At 32.8% G+C, this 9,578-nt stretch overlaps 1 long non-coding RNA gene across 1 annotated transcript; it reads left to right on the top strand.

Moving 5' to 3' along the window:
- The first annotated feature begins 7,620 nt into the window (after nucleotides 1-7,620).
- LOC108977730 lies at nucleotides 7,621-8,569 on the top strand. Its single transcript, XR_001994063.1, has 5 exons — nucleotides 7,621-7,755; nucleotides 7,825-7,924; nucleotides 8,044-8,175; nucleotides 8,241-8,394; nucleotides 8,466-8,569. It is a non-coding gene; the product is annotated as an uncharacterized LOC108977730 (long non-coding RNA).
- Nucleotides 8,570-9,578: the final 1,009 nt, after the last annotated feature.

Raw genomic sequence — 9,578 nt, 5'->3', positions numbered from 1 at the left:
GAACACGTAGAGCGCGACAGACTGCAAGCGACATTTGTCAAATATTAAAATACACACATTTCTTAAAGACACAGTTATTAAGGCAGCTGCACGACTACATAACTGTGTCCATAAGAACGTGTGTATTTTAATATTTGACAGCTGTCGCTTGCAGTCTGTCGCGCTCTACTTGTTCAGCACATCGTACTTAAAAACACACGGAAATTCAATTTCATTATCAAAAATTACTGTTTCCATTGCACAATCGAAGCACTTATTTCAACAAAATTTTCCACAAATTCACAAACACTTTTTGCACTATTTAATGTTTTTCACTCACCGTTCGAGGTCCGTTCCACTGTTTGGAAAACTAAAGGTTCTTCCTCCCTCGTTGCAGCCAACAATACATCTTCGCCAACTGCTGGTTGTTTTCGGCATTTTATGTAAAATAAAAAAGTATTAAGTAATATTAAATAAATGCAAATGCAAATTTATTTAATAAAAGTTAAAATATACTCACATTTTTTAACTTACGTGCTGTTTCGCTTTCGTTATTCTTCGAACTAATGGCCGTTACAAATGGAGACAAAAAAATTAAAAATGTCTCCATTCGAATAATAATTTGGCGGGATATCAATCTGGCCATCGCTCGTTTCCAATTGCTAAACTTCAAAACCTCCTGAACTCGATCAACTGTCAAAGTTTAGGTGGTTTTGACGTTTAGCAATTGCTAAACTCTTTATCCCTGCTGATATTGTACACAAATTAAAGAGCGGAAGTTTACTTTATATTGGAATTGTACAGTTGTGTGAACAAAAAGAGGTAAACATAATTTGCAGGTTTTAGAGATTAATGTGAAAATATTTTTTTTTATTTACCTTTGCATGGTGGGAAATTCTAATCACTGTAAGGAAAAAATTATATTAGTTATACTTGTATCTAAAAACAATTTTATTTAATAATAAAACAGCACATTTGGTTGTTACTATTTTGTTCACACCACTATGCATGTGATAGAACAGTTAATGTTGGTGAGGCCAGTTGTAAAAATTCATCTTAGTTACAATTGGGAACACTTTTCTCAAGGTGTGGGCTTTTATACGTACATATGCAAGGCAGTTTTATATATCTGCATATATAAAAAAGAACGGATACTTGTGTCCATAATATATTTTGTTTAAACATATTGCAGTTTCATTTGATGAAAGTGCTTATATAAATATATGATGTATTAATATCACAATTTCCGTTTGGTTGTTTTACCAAAATATTCAAAGAATTGAGGTTTTTTTCTGTAATTGTTTTGTTAAATTTTAAAAATCTAAGTTGTCTCTRGAAATGTATTAAAATAATAATACGCGCTATAGAAAGGGAACACATATTTTCAAAAATATAAGAAATCATCAAATAAATATATATTTGCGTTGTACAAACGCTAATGGTAAAAACATCGTATTCCGCTTCTCCCTTCGCTACGATCGGAAAGCGTTTTATTCTCGTTTTCATTTGCCCTTGCTCAATACGCATATGTAGTTTTGTACACATCTACCTTTCAATTATAATTTTTCATAATATAAAATATCAAAACTGAAATCAAACTATTAAAACTAGTTTATATATTATAATAATATAATTCGATTCTAATTTTGAGTTAATTTAAGAAAATTTGAAATATATTGCAAACAATTTCTACAGTATATCGAGACTAACAACCCTGTGCTTTGAGAGAGCAATCAGCTGAGTCGTTTCTACGGGGAAGATCCCAAGTCGTTGGAAATTCTACGGTAACCGGGCGATAGAAGCGTTGTTGGGTAATTATTTAAATTGCGCTCTCATAAGATTCATTTGTTAGAAGAAACAGTGGTTCAAAAACTGAAATTATTATAATTTAAATGTGCCGAAATGTTATCAGCGGGGAAAAGCAGCGTCCAAATTTTAAAGAGAAAAATTAATTCATTTAATGTGGAATGGGAAGAAAATTATTTATGTCAGAAAAGCTTTGGCAGCACTCAATGTTTACTAAGTAAACAACATGTTCAGATGAAAATATTCAATATTCAAAGGCATTATGAAGCGCAACACAAAAAGTATGATCAATATACAGGTGAATCCCGTACCAATTTTTTTTATAAACTTTAGTCGTTAGACAAAATCAAAACAGAGGTTTGTATGTTATTAGCGATTGGTGCGATTGCACTTAAAATGGATCCATTTTCCGATGGAGATTTTATTAAAGAATGCATTTTGGAAACAGCTGAAATTTTAACCAAAGAACATCTTACGAATTGTCAAAAAATATGCTTATCACGGCGAACCATTGCACGAAGAGTACAGGATATGCCAAGTGATGGTGAACGGCAATTAAAAAACCGAATTTCCACATTTAGTTCTGTATCTGTGGATCTAGACTGTAGTAAGGATATAAATTATATTGCACAGTTAGCTGTGTTTATTTGGGGTACAGATATTGAGTTCAATAGCACAGAAGAGTTGCTGGACCTAATACCTTTGAAAGGAACTACTACAGGAGAAGACATTTTTAATGCCGTTATGAATTCCGATGCTGATAAGGGCTTAGACTGGAGAAAAGTGCATAGTGTGGCGACAGATGGTTCTAAATCAATGACGGCAGGCTTAAAAGTAAATTTAGTCTACCAAAGTATAACGACTTCATTGCGGTACATTGCTTGGTACATCAGGAAGACCTATGTGCTAAGTCGTTATCTCTTGCACATGTAATGGATGTTGTTGTTAAATGTGTCAATTTAGTGAGGTCACATGGCCTCAGTCATCGTCAGTTTATAGAATTTCTTGAAAGTATGGAGTGTGATTATGTGGACATACCATATTACACAGAAACACTATGGTTGAGTAGTGGGAAAACACTTCCAAGATTTTACGATCTGAGATTATCAATTTCGAGCTTTCTAGTAATGTATTGTGTACATCGTAAATGGATATAAATAATATAATATTTTGAGTTTATYTTATAGGAATTCAGAAACAAACCATTTAAATATTGCGTGGCCCAAATTGGATAGCGGATATAGCCTTTTTAGCTGAAATTACGGAACWTCTTTATGATTTAAATTTGATACTGTAAGGAAAGCATAATTTAATTTTCGACAAGAGTGACGCAATCAAAAGCTTTAAATATGGTAACTTTGGAAAGAGCAGTTGGCTACAAGCAATTTTTATTTTTTTCCTCGTCTAAGGGTTAAAGAAATATCCTTGTTTGAAACTTTTTGCTCGAAAATTATATCTTTGTTTGGAAGCACGTACACTTGTGATCAATTTTTTTCAATAATGAAATTAAACAAACCGATATCCGATTTAAATTTTGGTACATTAATGCCCGTAGCTACAGCAAATGAGATTAAACCAAACATAGAATTTATTCTATACTAAAATAAAATATTTATTATACTTTTTGCTATTTGTCTTACATTTTATAAATGTATAGTAGTGACAAAAAAACTTAAAATTGTTAGGCATTTTACAGTTATTACCCATAGTGCAACTTCCCATATATGCGCAAGTTAATTTTTATACTTATGAATGGTTAAAAAATATATTTTCTTCTGCAGAATATGATCTTTATTCTAGAAATTCACATACTTAATGAGCATGTTTTCGTATTATGCTATGGGTTATATATTATTGGTTAAGCTGAAAACATGTTCATGTTTTGTGGCTTAGGTCTAAAGTCTAATTTTATTATTTATTATAAACAAGTGCTTATCATGCGACCTATGCATGCCTTGCATTCGGGGTTGGTGTGGTATGGTTTCAAAGTCTTGTGTTTGATACTCTTGTTTATTTGATTAGGCAGAACTGGCTTTATCAGCGTTTGTCATATATTTGTGTATAAGTGTCGTTGATACTGGTATTAACTCTCTTCTCTCTTATAAAAAAAATTCCCTCATTTTTGTACTGTAAAGCTGTGAGTTGTTGAAGTTCATCTMGTTTATTTCTTTCTTGAGGAAATTGTCAATGAAAATCATTCCTCTGCCTATATCTTGCTTCATCTCACGGTTCTTTTTTGAAATACATGGAAATTATTGTTTTATGTACCACTCGCTTAAGTATCCGCACCCGCTTATGTGCCATATTATATTTTTATTTTTAACAAAGCACAAAAATATGTATCTTTGGTTGTGGCACTTAACCGGGATTGACTGTATTTGTCAATGAATGTAAAAACATTTGTACGCTTCTTGCAAAATTCTTCGTCGATATGTATGCAAGCTCATACAAAAATATACATATTTACGCCGGTTTGTTCTTGAAGCTGCTACAGCGGCAAGGGAAGCAGTGGCAATTGGCAATCGTTCGTTTGCGTTTTCGGTACAACTCGGATTTTCTACCAACAACACAATGTTGTGATGCTTTGTTGTCACGTCAGCCCTTCGACACATTGACTCTTTGAAAAAACTTGAGCTCCAGCCATTGGTTGCCCGTGAAACGCAGATTTCGCATGAAGTAATAAGTGTACACATTTTCATACAAAGTTGTGGGTAGACAAATTTACAAACATTATGCGTATGGTTTTTTTTTGTTTACATACACACATAATTACATATATATGTACGTGAATATGTGCGACCGCTTCGTCTTTTAACATGTTATCAAAACTTTTAAAGACCTGTAAATAAGTATGTATGTACATATATTATATATCTTATCAAACCTACATTAATTAAATATTTACATAGGTAATAATGCATGTATGACTTTATTATATATAATATTTCCAAAGATGTTAAGGAATTCATCATGAAATAGTTCAATTTGTACGTACATGCTTGTGTGCTTTGGTATAAAATATATAGAGAATATACATACATATGTATGTATATGTATGTATGTATGTATATAAATATATGCAGTCGTTTGCGCATTGTAAATATATGAATCTGTAAGCATACTTTTCTAAACATTAAAATTAACATATTTTTTCCCATTGGCTCAGTTCTGTTATTGTCGCGCCCCTTATATTAAGTGGTGAAACGCCCTAATAATTTTCTGTGGTGAAACACACTCATCCAAAACAGTAAACATCCAAAAATTGAAATATCCCTAAATTTTTGAYATCGTGAACCTTCTCTATAAATATACGTTCTCTGTATGTACATAAATATGCTCGCATGACATTGGCACACAAATAATGCATACACAATTACATCAGATATGCGTTCATACGTAGATACGTCACCCGCAAAAACTACAAACATTGCTTTACTAAAACAGCAATCTTTTGAAATAGCATCATACCCAGCAAAAATTTCGTGACCGAAACTCCAATACTTTCACATAATTTTTACTTGTCACCAACACTCCCACACAAATCTTTGAAATGAGTAAGAAGTCAATCTCTTGTGTCTTTTGTTTCCTTTATGTTATAAGCTCTTCACTCAACAGATGTTAATCAAAAATAAAACAAAAGAAGACAAACAAATTTTTTAGCTGTCACCGCTTATTGAAAGCGATGAATGTGATAGCGTAAAGCATGATACCGTGAATTTGACGTTTGCTTGTTTGTTGTGACAAATTGAATTCGAAAAAAAAAAATTCGGTTACAAACGCGTCGATAATTAGAACTGTGAAGATTTGTGCTTGTGCATATTTATGCAAAATCATATGAAATAAATATTTAAATATATTTTAATTGTGTTTCTTTAATTTCGTTTTTGTGTCTACAAGTGAAATTTGGAAAAAGGGTGAGTATAGAAAATAACAAATATGAAGAAAAATACATTTAGTGCATATATGAACCGGGACAAAAAGGCTTTTAATCTTAGTGCATCTAAATTTGTGAAAAATATGTAAATTTTGATTGTGATCCTGATGTGGAGGGATGCAGTTCACTAAGCTCCCTTGATTTTTTTTCAAATTGCAGTGATAGCTATGTTAGTGATAGGAATAATAGTGATAGCGAAATTTTAAAAGTGATAGAAAATAATTCATTTAGTTTAGAATTTAAAGCTTGGGCTTTGAAAAATAGGGTGTCCCATAATACAGTAACCAATCTTCTGCAAACGTTGCGAAAAATAGGTTACACAGATTTACCTCTAACGGCTAAAAGTCTCCTATGTACYAGCCGAAAAAAAGTAAATATTCAAACGATTCCAAGTGGATCTTTTTTATATAGAGGAATTCAAAATCATTTTGAGAAAAATTCCTTTCCTCAACTTGAAAATGAAAATAATATTATGCTTGATGTGGGAATAGATGGCCTGAAATTATTCAAGAATTCCAATAAAGTATTGTGACCTGTTCTAGCATCCATTGCTAATTTTCCAAACGAATTGCCATTTACAATTGCGTGCTTTTCTGGAACAGAAAAATCTTGGAGCATTAATGATTTTTAAAAGAATTTTGTGAAGAAGTAAATTATTAAAAAAAAAATACTTATCCTTTAAAGAAGAAATTTGATATTCGTTTGTTTTGCTGCGATGCTCCCGCTCGAGCTTTTGTTACAGTCGCACACTGGAAAAAGTAGTTGTTCTAAATGTGATCAAGTGGGTGACTACAAAGAAAGGAGATTTTGTTTTTCAAAACAAATAAAACATTTAAGAACAGACCAAAAAGTTGCTTCAATTGTTGATTGAAAAAGGCAATATAAACGTAAGCAAAGTTAACGAAAAAATTACATTTCTTTCCAATTTAGTTCCTTCAGAGTTCGGCGCGTATATGTAGAAGTTTAGATAAAATCAGCAATTGGAAAGCGACAGAGTTTAGGCAGTTCTTATTGTATATATGTAGGTATATTTGTCCTAAAGGATTGCATTGGTGATGGCCATTACTACCATTTCCTCTTATTGCACACAGGTATAAGGCTATTATCATGCAAGAAGTCTTATAGCACTTATAGCACTGAAGCCAAATATATACGGTGACCATTTAGTTATTTACAATATACATGGTTTACTCCATTTAACTTACTGTACCAAGCAATATGGACATATACAGACATCTTTTCCGCTTACAAGTTTGAAAATCACGTGCATTATTTAAAACAACTTATAAATAAGCCCAATAAAATCCTGCAGCAATTACATTTAAGGCTAGAAGAAAGAAATATTCCAGATTTTACTTGCAATAAAATATCCAAAATTAATTCGTTTAATATAGATTTTAAAAAAGAAAAAGACTCCTATTGTTTTAGTCAAAAATTAGGCCGCATAAAAGTTACAGGCAGGACGAAGAAATCTGGTACCGCCTCTTTATCGGCACATTATTTCTTGGGTGTTGAAAACTACTTTCAAGAACCATTGGAATCGTGATCTGGTTTAGGTATTTTGTTGGCAGATAAATTGGGCCCACATTTGTTTAAAATAGAAGAAGACGATATAATTTATAAATATTTTTCTATTCCACATGAGAGCAAGTTTGTTCTAATTCGGATCTTACATCATCTATTTCATGAATTTTGAAATTAGTATTATTATTGTATTGTCCCGATGGTATTTTATTATACTATTATGTTAAGTTATTTAAAATGAATTTTGATGCTGCCAATTTTTTATTTCTTAATCAGATGTTTTCACCAGCTCTTTTTGATGACACCTATTTGGAGGAATGCCCAACAACGTCTTCGACTCCCGTAAAAGGTACATGTAAAATTGTCATTTTAGTTTTCAATTTATTTTTACGCATTTGTTATTGTAGAACAATTGACTTTTAAATGGAAGAAATTCAACATTTCTGGTTGCTACAACTCAGAGGAAAGCTTCACAAGGCAACAAGGAAACAATTTGCCTGTGGATGGAAATGGTAATCCAATATATTGTTAAAATGCATTTCTTAAAAATTTTTATTTTATTATGTTTACACCTTTTTCAGATGTTTTTAACATGTTAAAAACTATTTCCTTCCAACGACAAGAGTTGTCTTCCAGAGTTGAAAATATGGAAAGGAAGATGGGCAGCTTTTGAAAGAAAATGTAAGTTTTTGTCCATAAATCTTTTTATTGTGCTATAAGTATTCATTAATACAAAGAAAACGTATTGTTGTTGATTAGGCATTATTAAAGTATTCTCTAACTGCACTTGTTATTTTCAGATAATTCAAAAAAGCGAAGAAGTGGCCCAACAAAAAACCGTCCGCGAATGTAAGGTGCTAATTCGGAAAGTTCACCAATCAGTATCAGAAATGGAAGAAAAACTGAAACGCGAAGAATTCGCTACAGCAACGGTTAGTAATGTATACAATTTCTTCAATAAACAATATTTATTTTGCATAATATTTTCAAATTACAGAAAAAGTTTGTTTTAAGGATGAGAGGTAGTTCCGATAGTATATATGATGTGTTGCGGCATCTGTACACTGACGAATTCCTGAGTTTGTGTAACTGGGACGGTAAGGGAGGCAAGCAACCGCTATAGAAATTTCTGTTGTCCAACATATTATATGGTAAATTTAATACATACATATTTACATAAAAAGATGTATTTTACATTGATTTTTCATTACATTTTTTATAGATTCTCTCATCACCTGTGGATTTACGAATTTCGAGCAACAAATGCGGAAGTCCATCGAAATGAGCCACCATAGACTTACGCAAAAAAAATATAGGAAGCGAAAAGCTGAATGATAAATATAATATTGTAATAATTTTTTTGATATATGTATAAGTATACATTTCTTTTGTGTCTATATAAGAATTTATCGAAATAATATTTATATTAATCAAAAAATGTCAAAAGATAAAGGAAATGAATTTAATGTAAATCTAAATTAATTATTAAAATTAATACTAAAAAAAATATTTTATAAAAAAAAAATCGTTATATTTTTGACTTTCGAACTTTAGATTGCAGGAATGCCAAGCGAGTGGTTTACCCACTAGGCTTTTGTAGAATGCACCGTCACGCTTTCCTGAAAGCAGTTTTGTTGATTTGTCCCAAATTTAATGAAAGTGTGAGAGAGAAGGATATAGTTTTATTCTTCTTTTTGATTGGCGTAGTCACCGCTTACGCGATTCTAGCCGAGTTAACAACCGCGCGTAAGTCGTTTCTTCTCTTCGCTACGTGGCACCAATTAGATATTCCAAGTGAAGCCAGACCCTTCTGCACTTGGTCCTTCCAACGGAGTAGAGGTCTTCCTCTTCCTCTGCTTCCCCCGGCGGGTACTGCGTCGAATACTTTCAGAGCTGGAGTATTTTCGTCCATCCGGACAACATGACCTAGCCAGCGTAGCCGCTGTCTTTTAATTCGCTGCACTATGTCAATCTCGTACAGCTCATCGTTCCATCAAATGCGATATTCGCTGTGTCCAACGCGCAAAGGACCGTAAATCTTTCGCAGAACATTTCTCTCGAAAACTCGCAACGTGGACTCATCCATTGTTGACATCGTCCAAGCCTCTGGACCATATAGAAATTATCTACGACTTCAAAGTTATGACTGTCAACAGTGACGTGAGTGCCAAGTCGCGAGTGCGACGACTGTTTGTTTGATGACAGGAGACATTTCGTCTTGCCCTCGTTCACTGCCAGACCCATTTGTGTTGCTTCCTCGTCCAGTCTGGCGAAAGCAGAACTAACAGTGCGGGTTTGAGGCCGATGTTATCAATATCATCGGCATACGCCAGCA

This window comes from Bactrocera latifrons, unplaced genomic scaffold, assembly GCF_001853355.1.
Source record: "Bactrocera latifrons isolate USDA-ARS-PBARC rearing strain unplaced genomic scaffold, ASM185335v1 scaffold_947, whole genome shotgun sequence".
Taxonomy (NCBI): Eukaryota; Metazoa; Arthropoda; class Insecta; order Diptera; family Tephritidae; genus Bactrocera; species Bactrocera latifrons.
Note: the sequence above shows the minus strand (reverse complement) of the source record. Positions and strands in the feature narration are given on the sequence as shown.